The sequence below is a fragment of the Anomalospiza imberbis genome, chromosome 7 (genome assembly GCF_031753505.1).
Source record: "Anomalospiza imberbis isolate Cuckoo-Finch-1a 21T00152 chromosome 7, ASM3175350v1, whole genome shotgun sequence".
NCBI classification, from domain to species: domain Eukaryota; kingdom Metazoa; phylum Chordata; class Aves; order Passeriformes; family Viduidae; genus Anomalospiza; species Anomalospiza imberbis.
Window position 1 is genome coordinate 114,867 of NC_089687.1, and position 18,976 is coordinate 133,842.

General features: G+C 38.4%; 1 protein-coding gene across 17 annotated transcripts in view; it reads left to right on the forward strand.

Moving 5' to 3' along the window:
• The window catches only part of BAZ2B (bromodomain adjacent to zinc finger domain 2B), a 118,841-nt gene that overhangs the window by 1,462 nt on the left and 98,403 nt on the right, over positions 1 to 18,976 (forward strand). Inside the window, exons 1-3 of one of the 17 annotated variants that reach the window (XM_068195005.1) lie at positions 6,691 to 6,852; positions 14,412 to 14,538; positions 17,585 to 17,698. The exons of 13 other annotated variants lie outside the window; for them this stretch is intronic. The gene's annotated coding sequence lies outside the window, so the exon portion shown is untranslated. Of the gene's footprint in view, positions 1 to 6,512; positions 6,668 to 6,690; positions 6,853 to 14,411; positions 14,539 to 17,584; positions 17,699 to 18,976 lie in introns of those variants that run through there. 3 more of the 17 variants (XM_068195006.1, XM_068195004.1, XM_068195008.1) reach the window with 3 other exon arrangements.

Below are 18,976 nucleotides of genomic sequence, written 5' to 3' on the forward strand. Positions count from 1 at the left end.
GTACAAAACTATTTCTAAGAAGCTTTTTTCTAATATTTGGAAGGTGGAACTTCACAGGATTTAGAATCACAATCTTATGATTTTAGCTCTTAGTTCTGTCTACCTCAATCCTTGTCTATAAAAAGGACATAATCATTAGTATTTTTTAAATTTAAGAGTTACTGTTCATAAGGCAATGTATGAATGTAACTTTTAAGGGCCTTTGTATATTTTACTTTTCAATATAGCTCTCATTTAGAATAGCATTTATGATGTTGGTGGGGGGAAATGAAATATACTAATGGGTTGACTCCGTTATGCTAAGGACATTGTTGGACATTAGACCCGTGTCCTCTGTATTTCCTTCAATTAGTGGCATTGTTGTAAAAGTCATTAACTCAGTGGGCTGAAGAGAAGTGTTGGTGCATTTATCCTCCAGCTTTTTTTGCAGTGATCCTTACTCCGTTTTACATATTTTCTGGTTTATGGATGCATTACCAAGGTCTTAAAATATAGAAATGTGTTCATGATGTCTTTAGCAACATGGCAAACACAATAAGGATAAACTAAGAGAAGAGCTAGAAGCTGAAGAATCTGAACTGTGTAAGCAAAACCAGGTTCTGCCTTGAAATGATAGGCTTTGCAGGCATATGAGACTTTAATTAAATAAAACTTGAACAGCAAGTGTCTCTTAAAAAAAAAAGAAAAAGCCAGAAACCCAACCACCCAACCAACCAAAAAATCTTTGTTCTGTCATCGTATTGGTACTCTGCATAATTCTGTTTTAATATATAAAAATCATCTGGACAATATGCATAAATTTGATGTAGCCTTAAAGGTAGCCAACTGGATGGTGTTTTATGGATAAAATTATTAAAAGTACACTAAAGGCAACATCATTAATAGCCTATGTGCAACTTGAAAATGTATATACTGACAAAATAAGTTGCCACAGGTCTTTTTGGTGCATACAGCACAATATATGCAGTAGTAATATGCTGTATTTAAATTAAGTTCATGGGCAGTTAACTAAGACTGTGCTGAAATTTTTGCAAGAGTTCTTAATCCTTGTGACCTGGCCAGTTCCAAGTTGGCTAATTACATAAGATTACTTACTGCTTAAATATAGTTTGATAAGAGATGCCATCACTTATGGCATGACTTCCTGTCCTAAACTATTGTGTAGTCTTATCTGCTATGTAACAGCTGTTGTGTTCCACCCTGAAAGAGCTTCTTTTCACTTGTGGATGCAATTACTACAGATCTACACAAAATTTTGAGGGAGGCCTTTTTGCATTCTTGTGGTTAAAGAACCAACAGGGAAAAAAAGCCCCACACGACATCCTTTGATCAGAGGAAACTAACTGTAGTTTTGGTCCATAAGAAGAGACCTTTGTAGATATAAGAAAATGAACCAAGTTGTTACATAAGGTATTTTGTAGACTTACACAGGGAAGGGAAAATGCCAAATATGCCTAAATAGCAAAAAGCATCAATTTTTTGGAAGAAGATAAAAATTAACCGAATTTGCAAGTTAGTATTTCCTTGCTTTAGTTCTTCTAAAGCACCTAGTGAAAAAATTAGAGGAAAGTAATCCCGGATTCTTTTGGTTTTATGTATGTCTTTTAGACACTTTAATTTGCAAAGATTTTGATAGAACAATGTGAGCTGTCATGGTAATCAAAGTTTTTCAATTCCTTATTTGCTAACATTGCTGTCGGTGAGGCTGGTGCTTTTCCAGTCAAACAGAAAAACTCTAAGTCTTTTCTAATGTAGAGGTAATTTATTGCCTGACTCTAACATTTAAAATGACCTTGTATTTAATTCATTTCAAGGGTAAATATCCTGGATATATGTCCCAAACAACTTGCAGTTGAAAGCGCCCTTGTACTTAAAATGCAACATTGACTCTGAGTACATGTCAGAGCCAGATATTTTAACTGTAAAATTTAACAGGCATATCAGTACAGAAGGGACCTAGTGAAGAACATTATTTTATATCTCTACTTTCAAAGGGTTAATATTTTAATTGTTTAGATTGAGCTGGCATTTCTCACTTTTAGAGATTTAATTGGTTAATAAAAATACTATTTTTATCATAGACATGAAAGAGATGCTGGAGAAGCTATGGAAGGCAAGGCTGGGGTATGAGAGACTGCTGAAATGGGATTGGCAGAACAGATCACAGATTTCTCTATCATTTAAGATGAGCAGAAGTATCTTTTAGCAATTAATGAGTGAAGGAAATAACACATAGCTGCTTTCACCTCTCTCCCAGTGAGATGTGTTATAAGAAGAGTGCAATTCCTATGCAGTGTATTTGGTAAGTTGCCTGTAACACAGGCTGATGCAGAAACTCCTTAAGGAAGATTTCTAGGCTTTTATATAGTGTGTGAAGTCTAGATTCTTGCAGTCTAGATTCTTTTCCATCCTTCAGAAGTTCTTATTTTGGTACTTCAAATCTGTGTTTTCTGCACACCAGTTATGACTGACTGCTCTGTGGATCAATTGAGTTCAGCACCTTTGCAAAACTTTAAAACAAAATTTCCCTACCTACCAATTTTCAACAATTACACAGCATTTCTTAATGAAAGCAACTTAGTGGTGAATGTATTGATCCACTTGCAGAACTATTAAATTAGTTTTTCACTTTTTATAAACTTACTTATGTTTTTAAAGATTCTTTGGCCTTTTGTGCCTCGACCCTCATTCATTGTAGTAGAAGCAGATACTCATTTGACCACTCCAGGATGGCATAATAAAACCATGTGTATAAGAGCGTAAAGCCAGGGGTACTTAGACATGCTAAATTGTATAAATAGCTGTCAGAGAGTGGTAGCATAACCTCTGCAAATGCTTACAAGTATCTGTGATGACAATAAACTTCCTAAACACAAAGCAAATTCAGCAAAAAGGTTTTGCAATATTTTTGAATGTAATGTTTTAAAAACAGATTGCACATCACAATTGAATATATTCAGGTTTTTATAAAAATCAACATTTTAATTTTTTAATTAATAATATTCATTAAATGCTAACTATTTCAACTCTTCATCAGGGATGGACTAGCCCTACTAGCCTTGTACAAATGTTATTTTTGATTGATGGTAACATTCTGCTGGTCCTTACAGTGTGGCCAATCGGTTTTAGTATATTTTATGATAATAAAATGCATGCTTTGCAAACAGTGCAGAGGACACCTGTTAACAGAATTTTGTAGTATAGTTTCTAGTCCTTAGTGAATACTGCATAGCCTTTTAAAATACTTTCAAAGACTTCTTGTTTCTTTAGCTGTATAAGAAGGTCTGTCTAGAACAGATCCTGTTACAAGATCAGAGTTTGGAAATATTGCGTGAGTTTTACCTTTAGTGTTGCCTCACAAACAGCTGGATTGCTACAAATGAAGGGCTGTAAACCTGTGCTGCTAGCCTGTGCATAGAGATGCAGAACAGAGGAACCTCTTAAACTGTCTGTGCCTCTGGAGAGATTATTACAGTGAACTCTACCTCTGTGGTCCCACAGGAAATTTGGATTTGACCTTCCAGACATTTATGCATGGTATGTAAATGGCCCTTGTGACGTCAGTGTTATTCAAATGTGAGGTTACATGTCTGTAAATATGGTGCTTGTTTTATTCTTTTTTCTCCCTATTCAGCAGTTAAGATTATGAATGCATTGGTGCATGCAGCTAGTTAAAAAAAAAAATGATGATAGAGTAAAAAAGCATAGCAGAAAATACTAAGGGAACTACAAAACTCTAGTATGGTGTATTTTTTTAATGGTATTTACACTGGAAGCCTGAAAATGCAAAGGCTAACTGTATTTGTAATTAATTCATCATGAAAAGAAAGCAAAAGAAAAAAGAATCCTGTTTTTGTAGTATATGTGCTGCAGTTTGAATTTGCATTTTTTAAAATTGAGAATTCCATCTTTCATACTGCCTGAGGGAGAACAGCCAAATTTGAAAGCTAGGGACCTTTCTGATGTAGTAGTTAATCACTTTAAATGCATCAGTAACGTCCACTAACAACAGCTTCTGTTGAATAAGCGTATTAAAACAAAGGAATTGCAATATGTTTTTAAAGCCTTAGTAGATTTTGCAGTAGTAAAACTGATTTGTTTGTGACTGGTGGAAAAACTGTAACTTTATAAACATATTTTGGTGTAGACTATAAAATATTATATAGCTACCTAAGACTACATTAAATAGTTGACCAAAAACCAAATTAATATTCAGCACAATGAGAAAGATATTTTTCATATTTTGAGGACGAATATAACCCAGTGGTGTAAATTTGGATAGTTGACTGAACTTCGTGAAGAGAAATATGTGTTGGGACCTGTCATTCTGTGCTCACAGATTAAATTCTGTCCTGCTGAGCATTACAGAAAATAAAGATGACATAATATTGTCCAAACATACACACATTTTTATTTGTCACAAGATACTATAGTTCCTCTTACTAACAACAAAAAAATATATTTACTATGGTTATTTAGAGAGGTTGTAATAATACAATTTCTTTTAAATGTTACAAGCAGCAATATTAAATATGCACCAAACATACAGTAAATTTGATAGTGAATTATCTAAATCTATTGTTTGTTTCCCCTTACAAAACTCGGTTATCTCATGACTGACAGTGTTGTTGCATTGCAAAATATGTGAGCTTTTGATGGATAACATTCTGAGCAAAGCAGCTGTTTATTGTATCTGTACTAGTTCTTACCCCACACTGTTTTTTACACCATTATTAGTATGTTTTGAGGTTAGAGAGGTACTGACCCAATCAAACATGTACAGAGCTCAGCCTCTGAGTTAATTAAATGTGGGTTAATACTATATTATAAGGAAATCATTGTCCTTATTACAGTTATTAGGTAGTTAGTCAAATTATAGCTTCAAAGGAATGCAGAGCATGGAGAATTTGGGACTAAATTATGCATTTGAACCTTAGGCCAGCTTTTACTGTTGAGACAGTTTGCTGCTAAAAGAAATTGTGTGTCATTGAAATTAAATGCCTTTCTGGGGATGGAAGCTTCCATTTTTTAATGAAATTACTGAGTGTGGTGTAGTGAAATGATTAAAATCTGTATTCCGGGAATGTGATGGACAAAAAAAAAAAAAAAAAATCAATAAATGCTAGGAAACCTTTGCTGCTGGATGTGAATCCTTGGAATGAAATAGCCTGGTACAAAAATAATAATTAAAAACATATCAGCACATTAATGTATTTAGCATGAGTCTCACGAGACATCATCTTCACTAATTTTTAGCATAAATTTTACTGTGTAATGAGAAGCTTTTTTTTCTCATATCCGTATTAGGCAGGGTTTTTGCCCTTCCCCCAATGCTCCTGCACTGCAATCATTGTGCTTGCACTTATTATGTTACAAATGACCGAGGTAAGGCTGACATTCTCGTTGCATGCAAAAAGACCTAGTCTGCCAGGCTTTTTTTTTCCCTTAATGAAGCAGCTTTGTGAAATCTCCCCATGTGTTAATACTAATGAAGATCCTCCAGCACAATTAAGATCGCAGCCAGTGGCTGAAGAGGAAACAGAAGACAATGGCATCTTTCTATATGTGCATATTTCTTTATGCATAGATCGACTTTACTTAGAAATACTGTTGATTTCTAAAATGCTTATATGTAGTATTTAATGAGGTTAACAAACTATACATATTCTTGAATTCTGCAAGTTTATTTTTACCAACTCATACTGAAATCACTTAGATTTTCTTCATTGCACTGTGGTTTAACTTTATAGTGTTATAGTTATGGTTTGTAGGGAGCAGTCCTCGGGCTCTTGCAGTGTACTTTAACCCTGCTTGAGACTATGCCAAAGAAAGAAGAAAAAAAAAAAATAGGAGGATACCATGTGTGTCCTGTGAAGGGTTGGTGCAGGGAAGCACAGCTTTTAATTTTCTACAAACAACCTCTATGGGTTGTTTCAGGCAAGGTGAGAAGATTTGTATTTTAAAAATATATTTTTAATTTTACTTTATTTTTATTTTTAATTCTTGTGTCAATAGCTGGTGAGTGTTAATACTTCCCCTTGATTTTAACTTAATTCCACCACCCTTGTTGCTTTCTTTACTTGAATTTATCGAGTACTTCAAGAACCCAAAAATCGAACGTAGCTTCTTTAAAATGTCTCCTCTTTTAGAAGTGGATCACCTTATTTTTTTGTTTCGTAGACGTCAGTTGTTTACAGCACAGATTCTATTGTTGCTTTATTAATTTTTTTAACCTGAACTTAATCTGTAGGTTCTTAAGGTGTGCAGCTTTGTTTCTCCCCCGACCGATAAAGTCATCGTTAAAAAATGACCCAAGTCGCTGCGTGAAGAACGTGGGCTGTTCAGAACTTTTCGCAGCCCGAGGGCGGGCGCGGGTCCCGCAGCGAGATCCGCGATCCCGCCCCCCGCTCCCGGCCCGGCCACGCCGCCAGCCCTGCGGGGAGCGCCGGCGGTGACGTCACCGGGGCCGCGGGGTCCGCGACCCCCTCCAGGGTCCCGCCGGCTGGGGGCGGCCGCCGCGCGCGCCGCCGCCCGCGCGCGCCCCCGCCCGGCTCCGGGGAGCGCCGGGAAGGGCCGGCCCGGCGCGCGCCGCCCGCACCGCGGAGGGGAGAGAGCGGGAGAGTGAGAGCCGCGCGCCCCACGCACCGAGCGGCGGAGCTTCTCCCAGGTGAGCGGCTGGGGTGGGATGGTGTTCTGCCGCGCCGAGGCTCCCGAACCTGAGTAGCGCCCGCCTCGCCGGCCGCGTCCCCGCCGCTGCGTATCGCCTCTTTGTTGTGTGGGCCGAGCGCGAGTCCCGCTGCGGGGCCCTGCCCGGGCAGGGCTGCGGGCGGGAGGCGGAGTGGCTGCGTGGAGGTGAGTCCCGGGGAAGGGCCGGGGCCGAGGTGTCTGCAGACGGGACGGCCGTGTTCTGAGCGATTTTAAACTTTGCTCATGGCCGCACGCCCGTGTGCCTTGGCCGGGCGGCGCCGGTCACGTCTCTGCCGACGGACGCCCGCAGCCTCCGGGGCGGCGCGGCGGCTGCTAGCGGCCACCGGGCGGCTCTTTTGTGTGGCGCTGTGTGGTACGCTCCGCTCCCGGCGGCCCTCCCGCCCCGTTCCCCTCTTGGCGACGGGCGCTGCCCCGCTCCCCTCGGTCGCGGCTGTCAGGGCGGGCGCGAGGCGGGGCCGCGCGGAGCGGCCGCGGGGCAGCGGCCGGAGCGGACGATGCCCCTCCGCGGGCGACCCTCGGCCCCGCGCAGCCCCCGCTCCCGAGCGCGGTGAGTAGGCGCTCCCTCCCTCCCTCCCTTCCGCGGGGCGCGGCGCGGGCCGGGAGCGGGCGCCGCTCCGCACACCCGGCTCGCTGCGGGCCCCCTCTGTCCGCGGCTTTGTGCGTGTCCCGTCCTTGTAAAGAGAAACAAGCAGCTGCAGCGCTGGGCTGAGTTGTTGAAATTTATCCCTTTGTGTATATTACAATATCCTCCATTTTTCTGCCCTCTAAACAACAAGCCTTTCGCCATCTTGGGCAAATTTTTATTCAAAAGTCTGACCGTCTCTTTTAGGAGGGAATGAGTAGAAAACCTGAAAGCACTCCTGGATAAGCATTAAAGTTTATAAGGGACAGATAGTGACGTCATGTAAAGTTTAAGGGGATTTTTGTCCAAGACTCTGTGCTTTCCCCTGGAATCCCTGATCTAACGTTTGTAAACCGCACTTAAAAGAGAAAGGTTCCTAGTTGAGCGCGCACGTACAGGGGACACTGTGAATATGCTTCTTTATCGGGTGTCTGGTTTCATACCAGGAAAACAATCGTGCCCCCCACCCCCCCGTCCCTTTTTTTTTTTTTTTTTTTTTTTTTTTTTTTTTTTTTGTTGTTGTTGTTGTTTTCTTCTGCCCTGGCCTTCCTATTTAATGTGCAATGCTTAACTGTTGGGTTATTGGGTTATTTAGAAAAACGTTCTGAAGTTACTATGTTAAATAACAAATTATCTGGAGATCTGCATTGGTTTTGTTTATGGAAAGTATTAATCGGATGTGACGTTTACATGAAACACTTGGTACAGAATCTTCCCTGAGAAATAAACAGTGTCTTCTTGGCAAGAGGAACATGGCTAAACAGACCTCCATTTTTAAATTACAGACTTGGAGGTATGTTTGGAAGCAACGAACTTATTAAGGTATATTATTAAAAGGTTCCATCTGGAAAGTACCTATAAATATTACATGTAGTTTGGGTTATGTTCCACGTACTGTATAATGTGTGTGGCTAAACATAGTAACTACACTAAACTCATTGAAAGAACCAACCCTACAACAACTCCTTACTCAAAACCCAACAACAAATCTCTTTTCCTCTGACTACAAGTTTTGCGTTAGCTGTTGTGAAAGGGAGAACAATAAAAGGTATTGTTCAACATGTTAATTTGGTTGTCAGTTGCTTTTTTTTAAATCCCAGGAAAGTTTTTCTGGTCACATGACCTAGTGAAACATGTAATTGGTAAGGCGTAATTGTTGTAGGTAAAGTTTTGTTTTTCTATTCTTCTTTCTATGCTTGTTTGATGTGCTCCATATTTAAAGTCACACTATGGAGAACATGAAACTACTTGTATTTAATTCTCATTTTCTTTGTCTTCAGGATTGGGGAAAATATTGACAACCTTTAACATACAATGTAATAGCAATAGCTGTTTGTACATCAAGATTTTAGTTCTATCCAAGTCAGTATTGAATGCTGTATTTAAAGTAGCCTTAAGGTTATGTTAGAACAAATGTCAGATGCTTACTTTATTTTTCTTTCCTAAATGCATCAGAAAGTGTTGCTGGATTTGCTGTTTCCTATATGTGTGAATGCTGAGTACGTTTAAACAGTTGAAAGCATGTACAACAAGTGATTCTAAATTATAAATGCAGTGAAGGTGCAGAAGACTGGATTGGTTGTAAGTGGTGAGCAACAGAGGATAAGTAGTTTCTGAAAATGGCAGTATAGCTTTGACATCTCATAATAAACCACATACATTTTTTTGTCAAAGTGCTGCAAAATCAGTAAACTGCATAATGTTAAGAAAATGGTAGCCAAGGTAATTTTTGTAAAGTATATGTAGAGAAGGCAATAGGAATTGTTAGAGAATCTCCTGTGTTCAAGAAATTCTATGTTCGCTTCAAGTAGGTGATGCTGGTTTAATCATAGGTTGTACCAATTCCTGTAAGCGAGGGGAGTATTCATATCAGGTTGTGATGAAGTTGTTCATAAACAGAACTCTCTGAAAAGTAAAAAAACAATTCTTTAGAGGATCAGGTATTGTTTCCTTTGCGTTCCTGATCCAAAGTCTGTTCTGGATGGCACAGTATAAGGTTTTGTGACTATTCTGTATTTAAAATAAATTGGAATTGTTATACCCTGTTCTAGTTCCAGCCAGGACAGTGTTCATTTTTGCAGCAGCCAGGGGGGACATGGCAGGGACCCAGTAGTTCTGACCACCTTACCTCTGTTCGTTGAGGGTGGGGAAGGGCAGGCAAGGCACTCCATTCCTTTTGGGGAGAGAAGGGCTTTCTTCCAAGTGAACCTAGGGTATTGTTGTTTCCGTGTGAATCTTTGGACGCTTTTTTGGTAGTCTCTGTCATTGGTATTGTTGCTATTAGTTTTCTTATCTCATTGCTGTTTCCAGGTAAATTGTTCTTATCTCATTCGGTGACCTTTACCTTTTGTGCCTCCAATTCTCCTCTCCTCCTGAAGAAGGGGAGGGAGCAGATGAGCAGCACATGGTTTCAGTGGGAGCACTGAATTAGAGAATACCAGTCCTAAACCATGACATACTGGTATTTCTCATCCAAATTATTTTCTTAAACTAAATTCCACTGTGCTGGGTTCCTTACAGGTCTGTGTTTCCACAAAAAGGTAATTGTTTTTAAGATTCATGTAGGTTGTCAATGCCATTGTAAAATTTTTTGAGTAGTGTGAGAGGGAAAAATAACTAAATACATACTTCATACCTTTTGGTGAAAAATACTGGATTTTCTTGAACATGTAATAAAATGTTTTGCGTTTTCAAAAGGTAAACTAACAATATCTTTATATCATGGAGGGAAAGAGCACTGGTTGACCGCTGTAGTGTATTTGTTGACCTTATGTTAAGAAGAAAGTTCTACGAGACTGGCTTTTTTTGTCTTTTTTGGGAGACACTTAAAATGCAAAGAAGAAGGTAATAGAAGCCTTTCTTTATAGGTCCTGCTGCCCTTTTTCTTTTTTTCTTTGTTTGCACGTTTATTGTAGAACCGCATTGTAAAGGAGCAGATGTTTTGCAAAACATCCTAATGTGTTGCTTTTTCTTATGGGAGTGCATAACTATTCCTTCTGATGCATCGATTTGACAGCTGGTGGATTTCATGAAACTGCTAAGAAGCCATTAGTGGTGTCATTGAATTCAAGTAGAGCAGTCCCTCCCAGCTTGAACTGCAATTGTTAAGGTCTTTGTTGCTACTTTTCTGTTCCTATGCAAGACGTGGAAGATCAGAGTTGCAAATAAAATGAAGCTTGTGCACCCAGTCTCCTATCATAGAATGAGGGAAAGGAATACCTCGCTGCTGTTAGTTCTATAATTTTCTTATAATGGCATATTTGGGAATAGGAGATCTTGACTGTTAGGAGGTATAACCAACAATGCAGTTTCCTACACCCTTCCTCCCCCCTCTCTCTCCGGCACATGAAGATTTTCACTATGTGAACATTCTGTCTTCAAATCCCTTTACTATGATCCGTCTCCGAGACTCTAATGTATAGGTATGTTTAAATAAAACTTAAAAAAATGGTGGAATGGGTTTTTTTGTTTGATTTTTAAATTTTTATTTGTATTTTTTTTATAAACAGACGATTCCAATAGATTCCAATAATTTGGCCTAAGGAAGATTCCCATAGTCTACCAGTTTTCTCCCAAGTGTAGATCAACTTCTGAATTAATACTGTAGTTTTACTACAGTACATTCAGTGAATTATGTCATAGTACATTATAAACTAGTTTGTGATTGTTAATTGCCACCACAAGGAACACTGAAACAGTTGTCAAGGTAAGCAGTGATTTTTGTGATTGTTTGATAGTTTACAACATTCTGAATGTAGACAAAATGTAGTAAGTATATGTTGGTCAACGTATTTTATAGAAACGGGAAGTTTGTATTGAAGAACATTATGCAGTATTCGGAATCTAGGTACAGATGATCTTCCCCACTGCATCAGAGAAGGAAATGAAGCATCCTTTTTTAAACTGACATCTATGCTTTTAAAGATTTTTTGGTAATGCTACTACATTTTTACTTTAATACCATTTTTACTGTAAACAGCAACAAACAAACGAGCAAGGAATCACCAGAAGATTTGTCTGAGGCAAACAGTAGGTTCTTATTAGTTTTTTAGTTTGTCTTTCTTAGGACTTGAGGAAGGCAAGACAGTATTAATTTTACTGTTACAGAGATAAGGCCTCTTAAAGGGTTTAGTGTTTTACCAACATCTCAAGTAGTTGGTGGTAGAGGATGAAGAAAGAGCTGTCTTCACTGACTTTAATCTGTAGTTTGCTGGGTAGTTGTTTCCTTGAAAACGGAAATGCGTGGTTTGTAAGCCCGCAGAGTAATTGCTATGGGTAGGTAAGCAGAATGCAGCATGTAGTCATTAAACAAAACTGGGACCATGTATTCATTCAGCCTCTGCAGAAGGGCCAGGCAAGATGCAATATTCTGCCATTATTTTGTTTCTTAATCATACAGTTTTAAGTGGGAAAGAGGTATGTAGAACATGTAATCCAGTTAGCACACAGTTTCACCTATTAGCTGTGTTAAGTTCTTATCCAAGGTCTTTAGTGTTTAAGCTCTTTACTGTCCTAAATTTGCTGTTATATACTGCCCAGGACTTGAGCCATTCCTTAAAGAGAAAAAAAACAGTATACTTTTTTAAAGTTCAATACAAAAATTCTGCTGAGATTTAAATGGAAAGAAATAATAAAAGTAGTAATTTTATGGTATAAAATAGATTTCTGTTTCTTTTTTGGGGAGGAGAAATTGTGATTTATTTTGTGTTGTTAGAATTTCATGAGCCACTAGGTCTTGAGATACCCAAAAGAAACTCTTGGAGTGTGAGGAGGTCTTAATGCTTGTTTCACTTTTTTTAATGTAGCAACAAGGAAGAAAGGATACAAGGGTTTTCCCAGCTTAGTTTGACAGAATTAATTTATGTATTTGACACAATTCTTAATACCAGTTCCTTCTCTTTTTATAGAATATCTTTCAGATCATTGGAAAAAAGACCAATATCAAAACAAGTATGCATTTTAAAACCTTGCTTAGTGACAGATGATCTTTCAAACATAGTCTCTGAAACTTAGGAAAAGATGTGCTGGGCTTGTCAGTGTCTGGTCTGTATGATGCCTGTTGCCTTTAATGTGAATTCACTCCTTTTACCTTGCTACCCATGTCCTACAGGGCCTCCCGAATGTCTTGTTTTCTGTGTGTAAAGGACATAAGACTCCTTTCACTTGATGTAGGTCAGGCATTGTAAAGAGCTGAATGGGTTAAGCCTTGGTAGTTTGCAAAAAGAGATTGCAGAGATTTTTCTAGCTGCTGAGGGAGGAATCACCCAAAACCTTAACATTCAAACGACTAAAAATGTAAAGAAAAACTGCCTGAAAATTTGTTCTACCTGATGGACTCTTTACATTAGTAATTAGTGGAACTGCTAAATTTAAGTATTTGTCACCGGTAATGTTTACAGTGTAAAGCCTTGGGAAAGACGGTAGGCTTAAAAATAATACAGTGACTGATAATGCTGTTGTCTTTTTGAAGCCTCACACAGAACTTACGTCTGCTCTGGAAAGGATAATGAAAAATTTTCATTTTTTGAGTAATGATGAACCCTACCAGTGTATTCTTATTCCTGTAAATTACAGGAGGTATAAGGTAGATTTTCTTTAGAATATTTAATACAGTAATTTAAAGGCACACAATAATCTGCCTAGCTGTTCTTGAATTTGAACCTCAGTCTTGAGTCTTTTGGATTAGAAGCTAAAACCTTGAAATCTTACGGAGAGTATTTTTTTCTTCACTGAGTACATAGGTAATGTTTTTGGATTGTGACCCTATTTATTAATCATTTGTGTTAATGAGTTAAATGTTTTTCTAATGCTGAAAGGTTCTTTCATAAACAAAGAAAGAAATTTACCAGATAGATATTTTACCAGATACCTATTTTAGGAGAGTGATATGTAGTATTCAAGTATAATCAGCAAAATAATTCCACAACCTCCTCCTCAGCCCTTAGTCTTTCTGCAACAGGAAGCCAGTTGTACAAAAATGATTGCAGTGGTCCATCGGTGCACAGGGACATAATTGTGGATTTTGCCCCATTTTTTGTTCTTGCACTTTTCCACAAGCATGCACTCATTAATCAAAGACACTGTACTGCTGAGGGCAGAGAGGTTCATCAAATTGGCAGCTAGTTTGGTGTAAAGAACAGTGTGCTGAAGCTCTTAACGTGCTAGGACATAAATAAATCTTGCATCTTTGTATGCAAACCCTGGAGGTTAGTACTGTATAATTCAGTGTCCTGTCTTTGTTTTTATGATGGATGTTTTCAAGTGTTTGAAGCTTGATGCAAGCCTTCAAGCAGGTCACGGCAGACAGGCTGATTGGCTGAAGCAAAAACTTGGCAAAGGGTCTTGTGTGTCTGCTGTGGAGGGTTTTTTTTCCGGCTTGGAGATCATTGTTGTATTGCCTGTGCTGTTGTAGGGGAGTTCTAAAGATTGACAACCCTTGCTGTGCTAATGGACTTGGTAATGAAATGCAAATAGTTTGGTCCTATTTGTTCCAAAGTTACTGCTGTTTGTATGTAGCCTTAACAGAACTAACATGTGGAACAAGCGAAAAATTACTAGGATTTCCCTGTGAAAATGGTGCTGGGATTTGACTTTAACATGAATCGGTTGCATATTCATAATTTAAGAGCAGCTGGTTACAGCTAGTGCATAGTCATTTGCAAGCTATTATAAACCATTCTACTCACACATGGAGACTGTGCTTGAGCTTTCTTTTTTATTGATCTACCTGCATTCGAAATCTGGTTGCTGCAGCCACAGAGGCCCTTCATTTTAGCTGTGCTTGCATTGTAGAACAACCTCTGTATTAAATATTTATTTTTAACTAAATGCTGAATAAAATGTTAACCTCCGAGCTTTGAAGAAACAAGGTGTAAGGGTGAGCAGTGACATACATCTTAAACGTGAAATCTTGTTATCTAAAGACTAAAAAAGTGACATCAGCCAAGCTTTGTAGTTGTTTTGTAACATTTGTTGTTCTGAATAAGAAATCCTTGTTGGATTTACCCAATGTTACCTTGCTAACACTGTAGTTGATTTTTTTTTTCCCATGCATTGTATACCCAGAGGTTTTGGGGGAAAGCCAAGAAGTATAAAATGAGATTGTATTACACAAAATGAAAGTATAGTAAAATAGAAGTAAGCAGTCCTGTTGAGTATCCCATGGAGAAAATAATGGATGTATTAGGAATGACTGTACTCTTATAAAGGTATGCTTATCTATTATGATGTGAAAAGTACATACTTAGAAATATTAGTTATTGATATATATAAAAGCTGTGATGTAAAGTTGATCTCCCTGCATTCAGTTTTCCTTTTCAATTAGAAACCAAGCTTATACAGAATAGTTTGATAACTTTTCTGTGTTTTTGTTTACCCTGTGACTGGAACTTTTATAAGGAGTAATGTATTTTTGACAATAAAAGTCAGTTTTCCTAACATCCTTCGTTCTTCTGGGAATAAAAGGGAGCCCAAAATTCCTGCTCTCCATACATCTTTTGATCCAGTATGTTGTAAGTTATTAATTTGTTACTAATTTATAAGCTGGCATGTAAATAGAAAGTATTGCTGAGGAAAGTTGTAAATAAATTCTTACTTCATAGGTATGGATCCAGGAAAATGGGAAGCCATTAAGGGAGGTTTCTTTCTGTGTTAGTCAGCGAGATAAAAATATCAAAAAAATATATGTGCCTGAAAGAGTGTAGTTTTTCAAGCTGTATCAGTTGATTTAATGAAAGATGTTATCACTCCTTTCAGCTCTGGTCTTGTCTGAGTAGTTACAGCAATTGAAAAAAGGATAAACTGTGAGATATGCAAACCAGTATTTTTCCATCGCATTTCTGATCATTTCTCTTTCTTGGAGTTACCCTTAGCACCTCACTGCTTCTTTTCAATGTTGAAGAAAGAGCTAGATCAGAGGTAACCAAGACTACAACTGTGTGGTTTAGGAGAGACTTGGGGTGAAAGGGTGCTCAATAGGTCCCTGGGGGGACCCAACCTCTACAACAGTTGTAATGCCAGGAACAATTTCTTCATAGCACGATTGTAGGAGCTTTCAAAGCAGCAGGGAGAATTCCTGTTTGGATTTTTGGGTGTTTTAGTTACTGAGTCTAATATTAGAAACGATAGACGCTCCCATTTTGGGTCTTTCAGTGAAACTACCTTACACAGGAGTCTAAAGAAGTAAATTGTTAAGGGTTTGGAGGGGAAGCCATGTGAAGAATGGCTGAGGTCTCCTAGTTTGTTCTGTCTGGGGAAAAGGAGACTTGAGGTCAGACCTCATTGGGGTCTACAGCTTCCTCATGAGGGGAAGTGAAGGGGCAGCTCTGATTTCTGCTCTCTGTGATCAGGGACAGGACCTGAGGGAACAGCTGTAGCTGTGTCAGGGGTGGGTTTAGGTTGGATATCAGGAAAAGGTTCTGTCCTCAGAGGGTTGTTGGGCACTGGACAGGCTCCCCAAGGAATGGTCGCAGCCCCAAGGCTGCTGGAGCTCCAGGAGTGTTTGGACGCTGCTCTCAGTGACAGGGTGGGATTGCCTGGTTATCCTGGGTAGGGCCGGGGTTGAATTCAGTGATCCTTGTAGGTCTCCTCCAATGCAGGGTATTCTGATATTAGGTGATTGCACACCCACCCTCCTCTTTTTAGTCGCTGACACTTGGTTAACAGCAGACAGTGATTGAATTTTTTTTCACTGTGTTGTCAACAGAGACCGTGTTAAAAAGCTACTGTCCCAAAGAAATTGTGAGAAATGGGAAGGAAGTTGAGATCCCAAGTCTTGACTAAAAGGAGTGAAACACTGTGGATTATTGAAAAAAATCACAGCAATACATTCCAACAATTATTATCTTTCTGGCAGCTTAGTAGAGAGTGCGCTTGGATTTAGTCATACTTTAAATGTAATGGAGGATTTGGAGGACAGGGGTTTAGAATGGGTGTATATTTGAACACAAAATGGGTATGCCTCATTTTGATGATATACTGAAGTCCTTCTGTTTAGTGTTTTTCATGTCTTTTTTGTTTGTTTTAACTTGCCAACAACTTGCCAAATAACAAATATCTAAAGGGTTTTTATAGATGTATACTTGCCATTTAATGCACGTAAGAGTGTTTGGAGCAGTAAATTTCAGAAAAGAGAAGAAATGCATATGGAAAGAATATATTACTAAAATGACAACAGACTTAGTAAGGGTCCTTTATTGTTCAGCCTTTAACTGTGGTATTAGCACTATATTTTTCTTCTGTTCTCTTTCCTTCTTTTCTAGAAGTGCTTTTCAGGCCTGATTTTCCCCCTTTAATGCTTAGAGGGTATAGCAAGTTGTCTTCATGGAACCAAATGTATTTTTGAACAAGAATGGGAAGTAATGGTTCCATGGTAGAGGCTTATCCAGAGGGTTAGTTTTGAACTAGTTTTTTATGATTTGCAAAAAGCAGTGTGTTCATTATACAAAAAAAAAAAAACAGTCCAAGGGCATGCAGGGTAGGAAGGAACTTGCTCTCACTTACTTTAGGTTAAAACTAATGTTAAGTGCACCAGTAAGTGCAGTCAGTTATAAAATGCCTGTTTTTGCCTGGTATTAGGAACTGAAAGGAACAGGTTATGCTATGTCATTTTCCTTTTATTTATATGAGAGAAAGATTCAGAGCAGCTTGAAATTTTGGGAAATGTTTTTCTATGTCAACCTGTTTCTGGTTATTATTGAGGTAAAATATATAATCTTTGACTCTTGCAGATGCCAGTAAATTTTCAGTGTTAGCAGTTAAGATGTTATAGATATACAGCATACTGGAAAGTTTATTGTGTTGATGTAAGTAGTTTATACAGAGCAGTGTTCAAATGTAGCCTGCAGTCTTTTTGCGGTCATGGAAATGAATTACGTGTTCTGAGAGATTCGTGAATAGTGTAAAGACTTTATGTTAAAACAAGTGTGGGCAATCACTTTTAAAAGATTTATTGGCCTCTAAATGCTTAATTTTTATAATTGTGGTATTTTTTTATACCTTGCAATGTCTTTAAAATAAATAGATAAGCAGTCTTCTTAAGGAATGATCTGTGTTATATGTTCTAGGAGACATTTGAAAGGCATGTAAGTGGGATATTTTTGTAAAGCTGAGTTACTTTTTTTGCTTTATGTGTCTCTTTCCCTTCAAGTACCTGTTGTCAACACGTAAAATTTTATGACTATGCTTCATGCTCATCTGTTTGTCCATGTGCCTGTCCATTCCATGCTGTAACTTCTGTTTGTCATTTCTTTTCAGACATAATTGAAAATAGGCTACATATTCAACAGTAAAGTTCTACAGTTTTCTGAAAATTAATCACTGTATTTAATGAAGAAGATGGACAGATTAGACCTGCCAGCTGAGGAAGTGGTAGGGCCAGTATTAGCGTTACTTCACCAATGCCCCAAACAGTTCTCTGATTCCTCAGTGTGTGCCCACTGTCCAACAAGTATATGTGCTGTCAGCATTGTCCTTGCCAAAGTGGGTTGTTGAAGTGGACTCGTATTTCCTCTGGTCTGGTTTATGGCAGTAGGAGAATGCAGAGGACCATCGTAGGAATGCTGCTCATGGGAGAATTTTTTCAGTCGCCTCAAAAGTAACACATGAGGAGACCTGTAGTAAAAAGCTTTTGCATGGTACCTTGTACATACATGTACAGTAGAATGCAGATAGTGGATACTAAATTTTACTTGGATGAAAATTTTGTTCTCAGAATAAATTCAATATGATTTCAATTAGAAAATGTTGGTTACTTTTAAGTAACATGACTAGAATGATGTTAACATCTGTAACTACAAGCAATAAGTACTCCTGTAATTTCTGTTGGTGAAAATACCTTAGAATCATTCCCATGAGCGCATTATTTCTTATTGAGGGCACACAGATAGTCTAGCACAAGTCGTGCTGACTTGTTACCTTTCCAGTGCAGTCTTACATGAGAGAACAGGCATTTACATTTATGAAATGCATGCACATAATAATACACAATTTTCCAGAGTTTTCATTTTAGTTGAGGGTTTTTCAGAACTGAAGTCTGTGAATTTACCAGTGCCCTGTGAAATGGATTGTGTGCATGTGTCACATGGATGGCTTACAGACAGCTGATTGCTGTTTGATTAATAAAAGCAGGACTTGCTTTTATTGCTTCCTTTTTTAAGGACTACTACTTATGTAGTAAAATGTAAGCGAAAAATACAAGGTTTTAAAATACATAGTCATAGCTATTTTTTAAGGCAAGTGAGGTGTCTGCCCTCCTCCACCTGCCCCCCCACCCCCTGCCACATATTGTGGACTGGATTTCAGTGATGAAGAAGAATCACTGCCATCCTGTAAATTGTAAACTAGACTAACAAAGAGTCAGACTGGTTTTTCAGATATTAAAAAGCCTGCATAGATAGCTGCTTGTGTTGTAGTATAAATCATACTGGTTCATGCATGTGGCAGTTAATTAACTCCTGCTAGAAAATAAATTGTCACAGAATTGCTGAAAAACAAGTTTCAGTATGTTTTCACTGGTTGAACAGAAGTCAGGTGCCATTAGATCAGTATAAATTTAATTCTGAACAGCAGAAGTGTAAGACTACAATTTCTACAGGACTTGAACAGAAGCTTAGTTTCTTAAATAAGCCATTTAAGTTCCTTTTTAAA